The 18,145-nt window shown below is 45.3% G+C and overlaps 1 protein-coding gene across 1 annotated transcript in view; it reads right to left on the reverse strand.

The window, feature by feature from the left end:
- SHANK1 (SH3 and multiple ankyrin repeat domains 1) overlaps positions 1-18,145 on the reverse strand; it is a 2,604,687-nt gene that overhangs the window by 337,677 nt on the left and 2,248,865 nt on the right. The window lies entirely within an intron of this gene.

Raw genomic sequence — 18,145 nt, forward strand, 5'->3', positions numbered from 1 at the left:
GGTTTTCATACAAAATAGTTTTTAAAAGGAGTGTTCTCAGCTCTCCTCTTAGCATCTTCAGAAAGACTTATAAGTCTCTATATAAATCAAACTTCTCAAGTTTGTTACGTGGAGGAATGTTCAACCATCTTGACCACTTTCTCTGTAATAGTTTTTATCTTGAACAGATTATTGAACCCTCCAGGTTCTCTTTTCTCTATGGTTGTATCAATGTCACTTATTTCTCCAAGACTCACCAGGCCCCTCTGACTTCCACGTTCCTTTAACCTCTCTGGTTGTGTATGTGCTTCTTAGCCAGTTTCAGTTCTCTGCCTTCTCTCTGCATCTCTCCATGCCACCGCTAGTTCTGCGGTTTAGCGCAGTTCCACACTTCCAGGACGTCTTTACGTCAAAGGCTTGCCTATGCATTGGATTCTACCTCCTCCATTCAAGGTTCTTTGTCCCTTTATTAATGCTGCTGTACTTGAAAGGGGTGTATTGCTTTGTGTTAGTTTCTGAGTTCAAGGGAGTGTCAGTATTACCTGGAGCCAATGATGTAAAAGCAATGTCAGTAGTTGTTGGATGCAAAACAGAAGTAACCCCAGTGTCTTGTATACCCACATATGTGGACACAAAATTCTTCATAGAAAGTTCCTTGTAGGAATGGGAGTCCTTGTCCCAAAGAGGGGAGTCACTCCCAGTAGCCCCTAGGTAGAGTCTTGTTTAGTGAACTCACGTCCCTAGCCTCAATTGGTGTGGCTCCCCGTGGGAAGAAGGGACAAGTTGTCCAGATTCATCACACCTTGCAATGTTTCCCTTCAAAATTGGGGGGTGTAGAGTGAGGAATTCGTGCATTTGAGCCCTTTTGCAAAGCAAACTTTATAAGGGGGTGTGATTAGTGATAGGTTCATTTTGAGGCCTTCATGATAGTGCATGAGTGCCTCTATGGCCCATTTTATGGCTAGAGCCTCCAGTTTGATGGTTGTATTACGTTTTTCTTGCGGGAACAACACCTACCGGTGTATACAAAGGGATGCTCCTTCGTATTATGCACCTGAGACTGCAAAGCCCCTAATCACAGCTTGTAAGCATCAGTCTGTAAGACCAATGGGTTTGCAAAATCAGATATTTTGAGCAAAGGTCGATTGCATAAACAGTCCTTTAGTTGCTTGAAGGCAGGTTGGCCATTAAGATTCCACTTCAAAAGTTAGGGGCAATTATTTTTCAGCTTGTCAGTTAGTGGATCAGCGAGGGTGAAGAAAGAAGGTTTAAACCATCTTATAGACCCTAATATAATTAAGAACTTTTTATTGTGTGTGTGTGGTATGGAGGTATTATTTATACCTTCCACTTTCTGTTCTTGTTGTCTAATTAGGCCATTTCCTACAAACAAGCATAGATATTTAGCTGTGCTCTGCACTAGATGACACTTTGTAAGGTTGTCAGGCTTGCCGCTCCTCAGGCACAATCGATGTTATAAAGAGATCACATGTTTTCCCTGGGAACACAAAGTTCCAATGGATGGCCAGCACAAATGTCCTAAAGCCTATGCTTCAGAAGTCCAGCCCTAGGGCTGGGAAGATAGCTCAGGGGTAATGTGCTTGTCTTGAAACAAGACTTTTGCTGAGCAGCAGTGGCTTTATACCCGGTCCCGTGCATCGAGAATGGTCTCCGGCATGCAGCGTTATATAAGAAACCAATGTAATTTATTTTTGTCTAGATCAAAAACAAATATTCTTCAGGGTAGGCTCTTGGAACAGGTATGCACAGGCTGGTTATTCCCTTTTGCCTCTCTGCATTTCCCTGTTTCTGCAAGAGCTCATCCTTTGATCTGGACCTCCTGGTCTGGACTATCTGTCTCCTACTTTGCAGGTGTTCACTGTACTATCTTGGACTCACTGTGAGTCTCAAACCTCTTGTCGATCCAAAGCCTCTTGATTGAGGGAATAATGTGTCTTATGGGCCATAGTGCAACAACGGGAACCCGCCTTGTTCACTCTAAGGGGAGCACATCGGGTAGCACCTACGTCATCTCAATCCTTAGGAGCCTGATACCCCCCACATCATTTTATGGGGAGGTCAGGTAACTTTCCACACCATCATACAAGGGAAACTTGCTACTGGGCCGAGGGGCTAGAGGGAAAAATAAAATAAAATTAGCAAAAATGAAGAAAAAGAAGGGAAAAAACAAGCACACAAAGCTTGCGCCCCACATACTCAGAGGCAAGGACACACATTGTGAAGCTAGAGACACACATTCTGAAGGGGTGTATCCATGTGTGAGCACACACACATTCCCCCAGGTCAATCCAATGAAGAGAATCATTATTTTTGGTTGGAAAAATGGCTCCAATCCCATCCTCAGTGGACAGAGTGTCCAGGATTATGGAGGAGAGGGGACAGGATGTAGCAGTTTGGAAAGGCACAATACATGTCCCTCCGTACCATAGAGAATAACGGCAAGCAATGTGATGTGGTGTGGGACCCATCATGCTGGCTTTCCGCCTACATGAGAAAAAAAGGAGTACCTAACACCACATAATGTGACAACTGCTTCACTGTTGGAATCTGAAAATAAATTGATGCTAAATGGCTCTTTTTTAAACAATGACAAAAAGAGCCCTTCCTAGTGCAATCAAAGACCATGTACCCACAATACACTACTTCATACAAAATAAATATCAGCTCTATGAATGAGCCCATCAATCTGCCGCTAAGAGGCCTAATCCCAGGAATCTTCGAAGGTGCAAACTAAACCTAGAGGGGTAAATTAACCAAGTGATGAGAAGCTAGACTGAATCCCCAACGCTTGTCAATGTCATCATAGAGAGCAAGAATAGACTATGACAAGGTGACAAAACTAGAATTGCCATAATTATGATCATATGATCTCTAAGAAGGCAAAAATGCAGTATCTAAAATGTCAAAATGTAGTTGCTATATGTTCCTGCATAAAATTCCATTCTTAGAAAAATGTACGCCATCAAAACGGAATCAAGGATTGAATTCAAAATGGCAGCAATTATGTGCAGGATCCTCCATGGTTCAACTGTTATGCCTGAAAAAAAGATCACAGCATTCAGCCCCACAGGCAGCACCTACTCAACACCACAGCGCAAGGTGGAAAAACCCTGATTAAGAAAATATAACTATCGATGGAGTAGTTGACCACAAATGTGGAACTTCCTATCATCCCACAACTCTTACCCCCATGTTGAACCAGACCTATCTCCATTCGATAATTTCACAAAATTGAACAGTTTGCATGCAACTGCAACAACCAATGGACAAGTAAAACCTGAATACTCGAAGGATATGAGCACACTAACACAAAGAAAGTATGACAAACCAAACCAATTGAAACCCAACTATATCAAAATGCAAGGACCCATAAAGGTTTACACACTATCCAGATAATGCAAATAAAACATGCACATATGAAGTTCAACAGGGTCAGCCAAGCCTATCTGTAATTTTGAGTATTTCCTTAGATGTAGTCTCATCTGAACCGTCGTTAGGCTGGAGGTTTGGGCAGCAGAATCAGAGACTCATCATCATGAGCCTTAGTAATACAAATAATTCTTCTACTACCACCCACAAATTGATACGAGCTGTCAGTAAAAGTTCAATAACATTTGGTTTCAGGAATGATGCCCCTTTCAAGTTCCTTTATGCTCACTTCTCAACTACTTTAAACGGAAGTAAAAGCACCCCAATGTTCAATGAAGTGCATGTACTCTATGCTGGGTTTACACATGAGAACATTTTGATGTGGTGCAATTTCCTTCAGTCCGCGTGCTCCTCTGCCGAGTCTGCCTTCTCCCTGTGCACCAGCACCATGTGTTCCAGAGCCCAATTAAATTCTGTAAACTGGGACCTTATCCAGTGCCTGTCCATCTGGCTGAGGAAGTTAGCTCCAGGAACGGAAGCAGACCTGACAGAAGACAGATCCAGGAAATGTTTTTCTAAGCAAAGTAATGTGTTGTGAACTTCAGACTGTCCATCACCCCAGAACAAACGCCAATATATCTGGTAATGGTACTCATTTTCACACAAATGATCATCATCTCCTTAGGTCACGCCCTCATAACCGCAGACTTAGGCTGTGAGGCACATTGATTCTAGGTGTATTAGCATGACTATATGAAGAACAATGTCCTGTTAGCTTTGTCTGATAGTTGGCGAAAGCACAGGTGCCAACTGATTTCAGCCTCTCCTTGCTTTTGCTGATCCCTTTTGCCTTCTCCGATATCTCTGTACTCTTCTCTGCCTTCCTCACCTCACATCACTAACGCTGGGTTCCGTTCTTCCGAAATACATTACAGCTGACCTCTATTGTGGCTCCCATTTATGCTCACGCTGATCCATCTCGAGACACTCAGCTGGCCCGAGGTCCCATTCTGTGCAGAAATTGGCCTTAGGTACTTGAATAACTTTCCCCAACTGTGCCTTCTTGTTCCTCCCGAGAGTTAGTGGTTAAGAGGGGACTTCGCCATCTTGCCTCCCATTCTGCTCCAGCCACTGTTGTTGCCGTGTTTCTGCGGCATCACTCGAGCTCTGCAAGTAAACAACACAAAATCCTACGAGTCACACAAGAAAAGCAACTGATTGCCCGCCTGGCATGAAGCCATTAGTATGTTTGTTAACTTTGCATGGGGTGTGGGCGCTGCATTCAGTAATTCAGAAGTGAACAAATGCTTTGCAAGACAGGTCTGCTTGTTCTTTGCAAAAGGATTCATATTGCATGACAGGTTGTGGAATGCATGTAGCATGTTCCTTGAGGAAGTGCTGCCCGTGTTTACTGTGTAAAACAGATACTGACCATACTGGGCCGACTGCACATAATGACAATAGACAATGATCTAAGAGCAACATGAACGTTCTTTGTTAACTTGATATGAAGTAATGTGCCCATTTCTGAGAACTAATACGTTTTGTAATAGGGTCCTAATATAATTCAATCCTTGTGTGCTTAAATGTTCAAATGTGTTCAAATGTAAGGCTGTCATGAGGGGCTACCTCTGATAAATGAAATGCCACCTGCATGTGTGAACCGCCATTTAGATGCATTGCCATAATGTAATCTGTCTATTCTGTGCTAACTGGGTATAATTTAAAATGGAAACAATGCACTAACTGGCCACAATGAAACATGGCCATAAAGTGCTAAATAGGAATAATGGATTCGGATTCTGATGTGCAAAATAGCCAGTGGGAAGTCCCTCTGATATGCTAATTGGGCATAATTAAATCTTACATGATGCCTGCCCTGGGTGGGCACATTATATTCTGGCCATGATGTACTAACGGGCCATAACAAGATCAGGGCATGGTGTGCAATATAGATAAACAGAATGTGGCCATGATACGCTAAATGGCAATATAGAATTTGTCCAGAACGTGCTAGCTGAGCAATATTGAATCTTGGCACATAGTAAGCTTCCAATTTGCCACCTAACAGACATTGGGACTAGGAGTGGACAGAATTCCTCTGTTCACTTTCGCAGACGTTTTTCACGGTGTGATACACTTTTCCACTGGCTGTGGGTATATCAAAAGCTGCCGGACACATTATTTTGTGCAAAATTTCATTTTCCGAGAGATGAATGATCCTGAAAGGGGGGATTCTGGAGTGAGGCCAGAATTGCTTGGGCCGAACAGGGCAGTGTGACAGGGTCAAGGACTGGACCCCATCAAAGGGGGACAGAAGCCTACCAGTGCATATACCAGAGCTGAACCTTGGGCAAGGGAGCTCGGGGGACCCCCGTCCCTGAACCCCTGTGAATGTGTCTGGCATACCTGTAACCTTGGTAAAACTGTCTGGCAACATACGAGGCTGGAAGGCATGGTGCCACAGAGTTCTTTCTTGCTTCTTGCAGGACTAGCTGCTTCAGAAGGCAGTTCATCCATAGTAGAGTGGGGTACATCGCAAGCGGAAGCTCTGATGTCAAACGCAAGTCTCTCCTCCTGTCACATCCGGACTACCAGCAAGGACACCGACTTCCCACTCTGCCATGAAATCTTCAACATCTCGCCGAAAGCATATATACCAGCTCTGCTACAGAATATACGAAAGCCTTACTGTACAGCATCCCCAGCACTGAATCAATCCCATCTTTGGTTTAGAAACTGCTGGAGATTTCCTGCATAGTTTACATCAGCCATGCTACAGAATATACTGCAAAGCTACTGACAAATCTACCCTAATTCTGCACAGTTTAATGCTACACCCCAGCTCTAGAAAAGAATGTACCTAAGTACTACTATGGAATGTAGTATATGTGCAAGTCAGTATCTTCCGTTGCAATCCCACTTGATCTACCCATGTTCTATAGCAGAATGCACTACTGCTTCCATGTAGAGTCTACCAGAGCACTGGGATGACATAAATGCAGCTTGCAGAGAATTCGGCAGAAAATGCCACCATGGAGCAGTGCAGTGTACAAGTGGCAGTCCTGCAACAATGCTGGACTGCTGGTCTGCACGCCAAAGGCCGTGGACTAGTGAGAGGAAGGCGGCAGGAGCTGGCTGTAGAATCTCTTGCTAGGTGCTGAGTAATGCCAGCAAGATTCCAAGAAGCTTGAGGGGTTTGATTGGCCATGGAGTTTCTAGAGTTATGGGGAGGCAAAGGGAACAAGCATGGTGTCCGAAAGCTACTGAATGATGATAGCCTGTTTTTTTCTGAATTAAGTGGGTCAAGCACTGATTTATGATATTCGCATCAGTCAACCACAGGACAGTACAAAATAGTGCAGTATGCTGAAAAACCACTACAGCACTCATTCCTTTGATTGATACTTTTGGACCCGTTTCTACAAACATTAGAGTCTGTAAGCCCTGAGTGTCGGAGTCTCTCGAACCATCACTTCCAACATTTCCCTTGTAGGTCTTCAGCCTCGCGTGGACGGTATCACTGCATTAGTCAAAGTCTATTCCGGCTGAAGGAAATATCTGAGATTATTGGCGGATTCAGAGGCCTACTCCTTGTCCTACTTTCCTAGCGTTAATGCCACTTTGGCCACCCTGATGTTTGCTTTAGCTTTGAGGCACTGAATTATCTGACATGGCTCATTCAGATGCCTTGGTACACAATATGAAAGGGTGCACTAAATACAGAGAGCACACAGAGGCCTTGGGCAGCGTGTATGTCTTCGTAAAGCCCAAAGAGAGCCTTAGAATAGTCTAGTCTTCTGGGTCCACCTCTAGAACCCCGAGTGAAGACCTCAGTCCCTGAAGAATAAACATGGTTAGTCTGAGAGCTTGGTGATACTGGAACCCAGACCTGCGGGATTCGAAGAATGTGAAAACATGAAGAATCTTTGCCTCTAAAGATTGTATAGTTTCTATTTAGTGGGTGCCTGAAGTCATTCTTGAGCTGGGCCTACAACCAGTGCAACGTCATACTTCAAAATGGCCTGAGTTTTGGGGGCCATACTGTAGTCAATACAAGACTCAGCAACAGAAGAACTAATTTCCTATAGAAAGCATCTAACGCACGCCATCTCCCCTTTAGCATTATCTACAACGTGGAAAACGTGTTATGCATATAATTAACAGGTACACACAAGACAAAGAGACTGGAAAAATGATCTATGCATATGCTGAATGTTGGGTGTTTGGGGAGTCCCAAAACTAGGTGCCAAAAAACAATACACGAAAGAAGGAGCTGTTCAGAAACAATCAGCTGAAGAAACATCAACCAATTTCTCGATTCCCACATTGCATTTGAAAGTCAATAAACCTACACAGAAAATAAGACAATCCCCTACGTGGACCACCCAACAGCCTAAAAACAGAAGCGAAAAAAAAAGGATTGCTCCACAAGCAAATGTCACAATAATGCTATTCATTTCGCTGGCCAAGATGAGGAATCTGGCAAAATCCCAACAAAAAGCAGAAAGATAATAACAAAGGAAAAGGCACATGTGAAATCATTGGCCATAGTGAACTGATCGAATGCTAAAATGAGGCCAGCTTATTACACCGCATTTTGTCTTGGAAATCAAGGGAAGCCCATGAATAGATAGGCGATTATGTAAAAAAAGAATACAGGTGGGGAGAAGGCAATGAACCCGATGCAGTACTTGAAAAAAAGAAAATATCATCAAGGATACTCTTAAGAGCAAGCTAAATATTACACAGGATGGTGCATCGGAATTAGGCTCATGAATCATCAAAACAAGGCATCCATGGGAAATGAAAAAAGGTGAGCGGACGAACCCTCAGACCCCAAGTGTCACAATTAACATCAATCAATATATATGGCAGGATTTTAGCAGGGAAGTGCTTCCCTTGGATTTACCCGCTCTCTTGTATTCTCCCTAAAAGACCCAAAAGTTGAAGAACAGCGGTGGTGCTCGATGCTTATTGATTGGTCAAGCTCACAATCATGGCATCAAACTATAAATTTGCACCAGCAACAACCGTAGATGGCGTGGTGAATGGGAACCTCACATAAAGCATCTCACCAAGATTCTCCTTAGAGAGAGTCCAATCATTGTACCTCCCCCTCTCAATAGCCAGGTATGAAGCATCAGAGTCCTAGCAATGGTGTCAGCAAACTGTCGTGTAATTGAGACAGTAGATTTTTCCTCCAAGGCATCCTCTGAGGAGGCCAGAGCACCATGGCCAGCATGACTGGGTACCAGGTCTTCCGCATTCGGTCTGGAGTGAGCAAGATCATTGTTGATCCCCTCTGCATCAACTTCTTCATCACCAAAGGATTCAGTGGGAATCGAGGGAATGTGTACACAAGGCCAAACTCCCAGGGATGTTTTGGAGTGCACGGGACATGAAACTATGTGTCCTGCAGATCTTAAGACACAGCATGTTGTGCAGCTCCGAAGCCTGCATAGTCTGAGCCAGCGTGACCATCTTGAAGTAGTACTTTTGGTGAAGATTGTTGAGGAGTCTAAGATCTAGGATGCATCTGAGTCCTCCATCCTTCATTGGAACTAGAAGTAAGAATGCCAGCTTTTCCAGACTTCCGCTTGAGGCACAAGTGCCACTGCCTCCTTCAGCAATAGGCAAGTGATCTCTTGTAACAGGAACAGCTCAAGAAAAGACATAGACAAAGTAGCGAGATTTTTTAGAGTGTTTTGATGGGAAGGGAAAGCAATAACCTTGGCCCAAGCTCTCAAGGACCCACATGTCTGACGTCAAATATTGCTATGTCCTTTTGAAAAGTCGAATGCTGCCCCCTAATGAAGAATCGTGCAGCACAGAGGGAAAATACTGACGCTGTTTGGAAGCTGCTGGTCCTGACGTTCCTGAGACTGTAGACTTAGGTTTTGTCATACCCCTCCCAATCTGCAGAGGGTAAGGATATTCTGTTGCTGCTGTGGTCACTCATACCCAACCTCTAGGTGGGAAATAAGATCTATATCTTCCCATGAAGGAGGAGGAACAATATGGTGGTGTGGTCAGTCCTAATCTGATCCTTTGAATGTATGGGGGTTCTAGTCAGCCCTGGTACCAAACAAGTCAAAACCGTCAAACTGCAAATCCAAATGTCTAGATGAGACATCTTGGGTAAAACTGGCACACCTTGTATAGGGATGGTGCTTTGAGACTGCTCCAGATCCTACAGCATGGCCTTAACAGTCCATAGAGTCCAAACCTGGTTCCAAGATAATATGCACAGTATCTTTGGCATCCTGGACCAGTTGCATGAAAGACAGCAACAAATCTGCTGGAAGGTGTTTGCCTGCTATTTCAGCTGCCTCCTGCAAAGCATGGGAGTATCTTGCAAGGGTGCGGGAGGCATTCAGCACTGTAAGTGTAAGTGCCAAGCTACTAGAGGCAAACTCTCTTCGTCCCATTGCATACCATTTCTTGGATTCCCTATCTGATAGAATAGTCAGCAAAGCTGTAGCTGTAGCCCCAGCAGTGGTGGATTGAATAACCAGATATTCTGGTGAAGGGTGAGCGGTAAGATAAATAGGGTACCCGGACTGCGTCCTATGTTTTTGTGCAAGGGCCATGTCCACGCAAGGGATGGAGGCTGGCCTGGTCAACACTGAGAGCAAATTTTCTGTTAATGCCCCACTAAAGGACAATAATGGGGCCTTGTGGATCTTCAGTTGTAGTGTGTCTGTGATGGTATGGGTGACTATTTGCTCAGATGCAGTCACCAACCATAAGTCATACGCTAGCCTATTTATAACTGATCTGAAGGCCCTAAAATTAGGGCCCAACTGAGAGATGGGATCGAGTCCAATATCCGAGTCCAAGAGCATCTGCAATACACTATTCTCCTGCAGATCTCTGAGCAATATAGTGGCCCCTCAGCTGGCCTGTCCTTCGACTTTGCTTGCTTTCCCTCTGTTTTCAAAACAGCCACAGTCATCCCTCTCCTAAAAAAGCAAGGGGCTGACACAAACCTATCGGCTAACTTTCACCCTGTGTCTCTCCTTCCGCACTACTCTAAAGTGCTCTAAAATGCTCAAAGGGGTTGTGTTCAACCGTCTTACGAATTTCCAGACATCCACAACCTCCGAGACCCGCTACAAGCAGGTTTCCGCTCCTGTCACTCCACGGAAACTGCCCTCATGAATGTGTCCAACTTCATTGCCTCCGCTAAGTACTTAAACCTATCCTCTATCCTAATTCTCCTTAACCTGTCTGCTGCCTTTGACACTGTCGATCACTCTGATCTCCTTAATCCTGTCTTTCTTCTTGGGATTCGGGATAGAGCCCTTGTCTGGATTGAACCCTATCTTGCAACTCGCCAATCTTCTGTCTCTTGGAGCAACACCACCTCTTTACACTCTACACTTCTACTCTTTGGGCACTAATCTCCTCCTTTGGGTTCTCGTACCAAATCTTCTTCTCTTTTCCTGGACTCTTCTCTGATCTCTCTATCAACATTTCCAACTGTCTCTCTGCCATTACAGTTGCACTCTCTGATGTTAAACTGTACCAAAACAGAGGTACTCTTCTTCCCTGCCAAAAGCCCTCTCTCATCTTCCTCTGCCTATCCAGGACCCACCTGACACTCGCCCCTACACTTCCTCAGCGAAAAACCTCAGTGACATCTATGACCCTTCTCACACCTCCTCTACTTACATTTCCAAAACTGGAACAGCAGCTCTCCTCAACCTCCTAAATATTAGGAAAATCAGGCACCTCCTTCCTTTGAACAGCACCAAGCATCGATTAACCAGTCTTGTCTTCCCTAAACTGGACTACTGTGCTAGCATCCTATTTGGTCTCCCCAACTATGCTTTCTGTCCTCTTGGTAAGATTACATTTGCTACCAGGACTCTCTTTGAATTCCCTCATTTCACACCTACTCCCTCGTACCATCACCAGACTGGATGGCTGATGATGCAAAACAGGGCCAGATTTACATTTCTTCTTTTGATTCACAAATCTATCCACGGTAAGGCACCACTGTATCTATCCTCCTCAATCCAACTCTAAGCCTTCTCGTAATCTCCACTCTGCCGCCTCGACTACACTTGTAGCTCCTCGCCCTCCCTGTGCTTACTCTCACTTCTGTTCTTTCTCTCTTCTTGCTCCACTTGCAAGGAATTCTCTTCCCTTAGACATCTGAGAAACAGTCCACATGGATTTGTCAATTCCACGGAGAGCCTTTGAGAAAAGGTATCCATTGAGCAAACTCTATATGATGTATGCCTGTAGAGATGACAATCTCTTGGAGGAAATCCCCGAAGCAATATGAAAATGAGAGAAAGAGAAGTTGGTGCCATCACAAGGGATGAGCGTGACGCACTGAGAAGAGTGGCTGAAAAGGAGGATGTATAGACTTTATGGAATTTAATAACGAAATAAGGAATCGAGTAAATTTTCATATGCGGAATGAAGATTGCATGTGTGAAGAGCACTGCAGAAAAAGCAAGCAGTTTAATAACTGTACAGATGCAGCAACGCAAGTAGACCAAGTAATCATAGAGACTGGCTATATGTAGTGAATAGACTGCAGGCAGTGCTGCCATTATATAGAAGCTGGACATCAGTATCACATATTTAGTAAGCTCGGACCAACAGAGAAAGAAGGATTGGAAAGCTATGTCGCAGCAACATGAAGTTAAGTGCAAGGAAAGTCCTGGAAGAGCTGTCTGGCCTGGCGTCAAAGTATGGAGCGGCCAAGAATTGGTTATCTATCCTTGAAGAACAGAAACCGTGAGACGCTGAATCATCTCGTGTTAAGGTGCAGAGAAGGAACATCATGAGTGCCAAGTTTATTAAATAAAGACAATGAAATGCAGAAAAACAGGCCGTAATACGGTCTCCTATCACGCGAGCCAAGGATGGAAATAGGAGTTGGGCATACAACGAGAACTGTTATAAGCGTGTGCTCATACTCCCAAATATTCCCAGGAGCAAGGATACTTTGCAAGACCAAGTTCAAAGATAATCTGAACCGCAGAAGGCATGAGAGATGTTGGGCTAATTGGGTGGGAGGCACAGTCGAAGTTCACCCACTGACACCTGGAGTACTAGCATACGTGCTGCTAGTGAGCTAAATGTTACAGAAGGGCATGAGCGAGCCAACCAATTGTAAAGGGCCATATAATGAAGGGCCTTATAGTTTGGTAACCAATGATATACCGTGCATCTAATAACTGTCAAAAATGACTTGCACTAGGGGTGGGCATAAGTTGTTCGCCTGACTGTAGAGACCCAATCACAACCTGATCCCTAATAGAAAGTATACTTAGATGTTCCCCTTAAACCAACCACAACTCCCCCTAGGTTTAACATATTTGCCACGTAGTATGTACATCATGTATGATGAATTTTTTGTATATAAATGTTTTTTATGCAAAATGTTTGAGAGCTCGAGCGAACGTCCGTTGATGTCCGTTGTAACTCCCTGTTTTAGATAATTGATACAAAACAGTCGAATGAGACTTTGCCAATTTCCTGAGTAGGTCTGATTATTTGGTGTACGAGTTATTCCGCATCCCATTCTTTGCATGACATGTTACTGATTTAAGGACCCCTCGGTTCACATGGTAGCAGAGGATGGTTAATAAAAAGACCCACCCACCTATTATACTCCAGTATTTCATACAATCGGAATATCGTCCACCATATAGCTGGAAGATCGCAGGTTTCCTGTGGAGACCGGGCAAATAGAAATCTTTCAAGAAAATCGAGACGGTGGGCAGGGTCCCTCTTTGATGAAATCCCTACCTGGTTTCCACATTCGCTTTGCGGATCGAAGGCAAAAGTGGTTGTTTAGAGGAGTAGACGATACCGAAGGCCTCGAGCCAAACGAGCGAATGGTGAGTAGACTGAGGGGGATGGCAAACTAAGGGGACAGGGTTGTGATAATTTAAAAAGTAACAAAAGTAACGGGAGTAACTGGAAATATTGTGTAAAAAGAGATAGAGATATAGCGCCCAGAAGCCTGACCCAAGGGGGTTTAGAAGAGGTTGTTTTACACCCAAGCAGGGATCTCTAGGCTACGTGTAAACAGGTTTACATAAGAAGACGAGCTAAACTCTGTGATCCAAGTATTAATTAGGGGTAAGAGGAATAAGGGTAATCACTGTGGTTTTTATGTGAAGAGTCGACTGGTTTGTCTGTTTATGTGTTTGTGTTGAAATAAGGTGTCAAAGAGCGACACAAATAGTTGTGAAGGAATCAAGAAAAAGTCAAGAAGTTATACTACCTATTTAGGCAAGTGGGTGGTACCAATGCAGAGGTATACAGAGAAAATTGAGGAAATAGAGGTTTAGAGCAGTGATTGTTGGTGCGATGTCATATTTATTGTTTTTAAGAATTAAAAAGCGGCAAAGGTATTTTATAAAACTCTAGTAAGCATTGACAGTCAGTTGAGACCTGTCACAATGGAAGATATCAGTCCTCTGATGTATTTATGTAAGACATTACCAAAGCACATGCCCAAGCTCAAACAGTATAGTGTGAAATGGGTGAAAGGCACAACAGATAGGATGTTCATGCCATGTCCACAAGGGGGATCATTGACAAAAGCGGTATTGCAACACATGACCACATACTTGTACGCTGCGTACACGGGAAAGGAGATAGAGAAAAGGTCAGCTATTTTAGAGCTTTGGAAAATGTATCAGGAAGAGAGGGAAGATCCGCCACCTGAGGAGTGGATGCTTAACCAGTGTAAGTAGGAAGGTGTTGAGCCCTCAGCTCCCCTTAACTCACTTGAAGTAAAAGACAGAAGTATGGAAGAAATAGGATTGTATCCTTTAAAGGAACTGAAAGCAGTGACAGGAACCCGATATACGAACCGCCTGCTTATAGCAGTGACGATACTCCAGAGGAGAGTAAGAGAAAATAGGAGATATCGACAGAGATAGAACGAGAGATTAAGAGATGGAAAGGAGAAAAGGATAAAGCTGATGAGGTAACGCTCGTACAGAATGAATGGATGGGAAGACAGATATTACTCAAGCTAGATGGGAAACGCATCAAGGAAGTAAGGCAAAAAGAAGATCAGGACAAACAGGATAGAAAAGACAAGGAATGAGAAAAAAGATTAAAGGAAAATGAGCATAAAAGAAAGAGCAGACAGCGGCGAGAACATATGTATCTGGAGGAGCAACAAAAGAAAGAAGAAAGGGCAGAGGAGCAAAGAAAGCATGACAACAGGCACAGAGCAATAGAAGAACGCTATAAACAAGAAAGGAAGAGAGCAGAGGAGGAAGCACAGAAATTAAGTGTCAGGAGAATACAGAGACAAAGAGAAGAGGAAGAAAGACGAGCAGGAGTAAGGAGAGAAGAGATAAGACAAAAAGAGGAGAGAGTTAAATGGGAAGTGAGAAAGCAAAGAGAATTAGATCACGAATTAGAACGCAAGAGGAGACAGCGTGAGCATGATATTAACGTCATTCAAAAGGAGCTAATGGAGCCAAGTCCAGCAATACGATGGGACAGAATCGAAGAGTTCCTCCCGTTAAAGGGAGCGACGTCTGGGGCATCTAGAGTGGCCTTAGAAGAGATCTTTGATATAGGAAGTATCAGAGACAGAATCAATAAGGCCTGTCAAGAGTTAAAGGAAGGAAGCAAATCGGGAAGCGGAGGGAAGGGAGATCAAACCCTAGTTTTCCAATCACGAAAACGAAGAGGAAAACACATTCAGCCCTGAGCACAGAGTCTTATCTTTAAGTAAACTAAACTTAGATAAGGGTGAAGGGACGAGAGTCACACCAGTTGGGGAATAGACATGTCAGATGAGGAAAGGGAATCCTTCCATGGGCAGGAGGGAGGAGGTGCATGTGCCCCTGAGGGAAGCCTGCAGGCACACAAGGAAGTAATATGGTCTAAGCTAGAGCAACCTAAGTATTGGACGTCAGATCCCATAACATATCCAGAGCGTCCCAGAGGATGATCATATAGTGAGAAGGGAGAATCACTGCCATACGTACGCAGGTTAAGATCGCTATCAACGGTATCCAGGCATTGTTTCGAAAAGATAGTTTCGAATGACAAACGTTTTGCAAAAAAGGCATCGAGAAAATGCATTTATTTTGTAGGTAAAGTTTTTTTATTTTTTTTTACAAAAATGGGTGTTAATGGGTAAGAAAACCAGGGGTTTAAAAAAAGAAAATTAATTTTGTCGACACATTTTTATTCGACACTTTTACGTTCAAAACTATGTCATTCGAAACTATCACTAGGAACCCTACCAACGACGAGACGGTCAGGGACCATTGTCCCTGCGATGGATAGGCAAACGATGGGAGCCGATTGTGAGTCAGGGTTCACGCAGTTTCCCTTATTGGAAAAAGGGGGAGCAAGACCGCAGTATATTCCATGGCCACAGATGTATAAGGATAATTTAAGATGCAAGCTCCTGAGTTTGACATCAGGTGCAGGAAAATTGATTTATGAACTAGAATAAATGACAGGAGGAAACACGCTAGCCATAGGAGACATCAAGGGACTCTTGGCAGCTATTCTTGGGGAAAGAGCTGATGACATATGGAGTAGAGCAGGCTATTCAAGTGTGACAGCACAGAACCCAGCGCACAATGGAGCGCCATTTAATAATTTCAGAGCAGATGTCTGGAGTGCTCTGAGGGTACAGTATTCCGACACGTCAGACGTGGGTGCAATTATGACACGTAAAATGAAGGAAGATGAAGACCCTCTTGCTTATATTCAGGATATTCAAGAGCGTTGGACTCTTAAAATGAGGGAACCGTGGGATAAAACGGTGGCATTATTTTACCAAATTTTATGTCAGGGGTTGCCTGAGCAAGTACAGAGGCAGATGAAAAAGCAAGTGGGAATTGAAGCAAAACCATGGGCTGAAATACAATTAATGATAGTGCATCACTGTCGGCTATTACAGGAGAAAAATAATAAGAAGAATGAGGCTAACAGAGGGCGCTAGAGCGCGACCAAGATGGCGGCTCTTGTGTGAGCTCCTGAGGCGCACCCGCATTAATCCTATAAAATAGCGCATTCAGGGGCCATCCAACCTCACCAGGAGCGGTACCGGCACCCCCGGGCAAAATAAATCGGCCCATCATCCCTCACTGGCGTAGAGAGACGCTGACGCTGCCTGACTGGTACAGGGCCTGAATAGGGAGAAGCCCGCCAAACTAGCTCCCCACGGCCACCTCCGAGGTACAGCAGCGCTGTGAGAAGGTTTCCCTGTGTTGCCCAGACGCAGCGACAGTGCCGGGGATCTCGGTCGAGGGCGCCCACGACACTCCTGCGCCCCCCGCGAGTGCCCATAACGGCCGTGCAGCAGACCAGGGGACCGCACGCGGAGCGCAGGTCCAGAGGGGTGAATCTGGCCGCCATTAACCCCTGCATCAGCCCACATAGACCAATGGAGCAGCCCCCACCAATGTACCTGCATCGCCGCACACCAGGCAGCGGGACCCGGGGCACACAGACAGTAATCCGGACCAGCAGTCTTCCACCGGACAGGCAGCTTTCAAACGCACTTTGGCGCTGAGGAGCCCGGATTGCAGCGGGAGGAAGCAGAGTAAGCAGCGACGCTCCAGGTGAGCCAGACCACCCCTGGGTACCCACAAGGTGCTGCAAGCACTGGGACAGCACATATCGGACCCCAGGCAGGGTGCAGGACTGAGCAGCACGGGCCTAAGACCGCCACCAGGGGATACCCCCCTGCATGCACATAGCCCCGTTGCAAAAGCGAGTTAACAGCGGCAACTCAAGGCCCGCCCTAAAACACGGCGGACACACCAGCCCGGGGGTTCCAACTCCAGGCCACGCAGGCAAGCGTCCAGGCGCATGAGGAGCGGACGGCCCCCCAGTCTGACCCCACAACACCCATTGAACTCCTGCTGGAGAGAGGCATCAGGCAACCCCACGGGGCACCTCGAGGTCTCGGGCGGCTGACATCGAAACCCCCCAACCACAGGACAACTCAGCCTGGGAGAGTGCCCCGCTGTCCAAAAAGAGGTATCCATCTACAGTCGGCCCTCCCGGGGACTCCCCACACGGCCTAATAACTACTGCAGAACTCACAGACCTTAACCGCCGCCACCCACCCGCTTGTGGGGAAACAGTTAAGGGAGGAGACTTACAGACAGTGAGCCGCACTCGGTCTGAGAACAGCAAAGCTGCAAGGATGGGAAAATCCGATAAATCACAGAGGAAGCTGACTTTCAAGACAGGAGCCATAGTCAAAACCCCCAAAACAAACGAACGGGTAAAAAGCCCAGAGGAGTCCATGCCACATGACGATGACCCCACTCAAGCCACAGACATCAGAGAGATCTTACTCAAACTAAAAGCTGGCATCGGCAATATAGACAGTAAGCTTGACACCCTGTCCACAAAAGTTGACCAGCTATAACATCGCTTGGACAAACATGGCGACAGGCTAGACACCGCCGAGCAACGAATATCCGACATCGAAGATAATGCGGGCTCCACGGCCACCAAGGCGTCAACACTTGAAACCCAAATGAAAGCCGTCATTGCTAAAAACGAGGACCTCGAAGGATGATCCCTCCGGAACAACATTAGGATCCTAGGGGTGAGAGAGCAACAAACCACAAGGAAAATGGAAGACTTTGTGGAAACCCTATGCAAAGAGTGATTTGAAGGCCCCGCGTTGTCCAACATGGTAGTAGTGGAGCGAGCCCACAGGGTCCCGACCAGCCGACCCATCCCCGGGGCAGCCCCTCACCCGATAATAACCAAACTACTTAATTTTAAAGACCAGGACACG

Source organism: Ambystoma mexicanum, chromosome 1p, assembly GCF_040938575.1.
Source record: "Ambystoma mexicanum isolate Mex_15411 chromosome 1p, UKY_AmexF1_1, whole genome shotgun sequence".
NCBI classification, from domain to species: Eukaryota; Metazoa; Chordata; class Amphibia; order Caudata; family Ambystomatidae; genus Ambystoma; species Ambystoma mexicanum.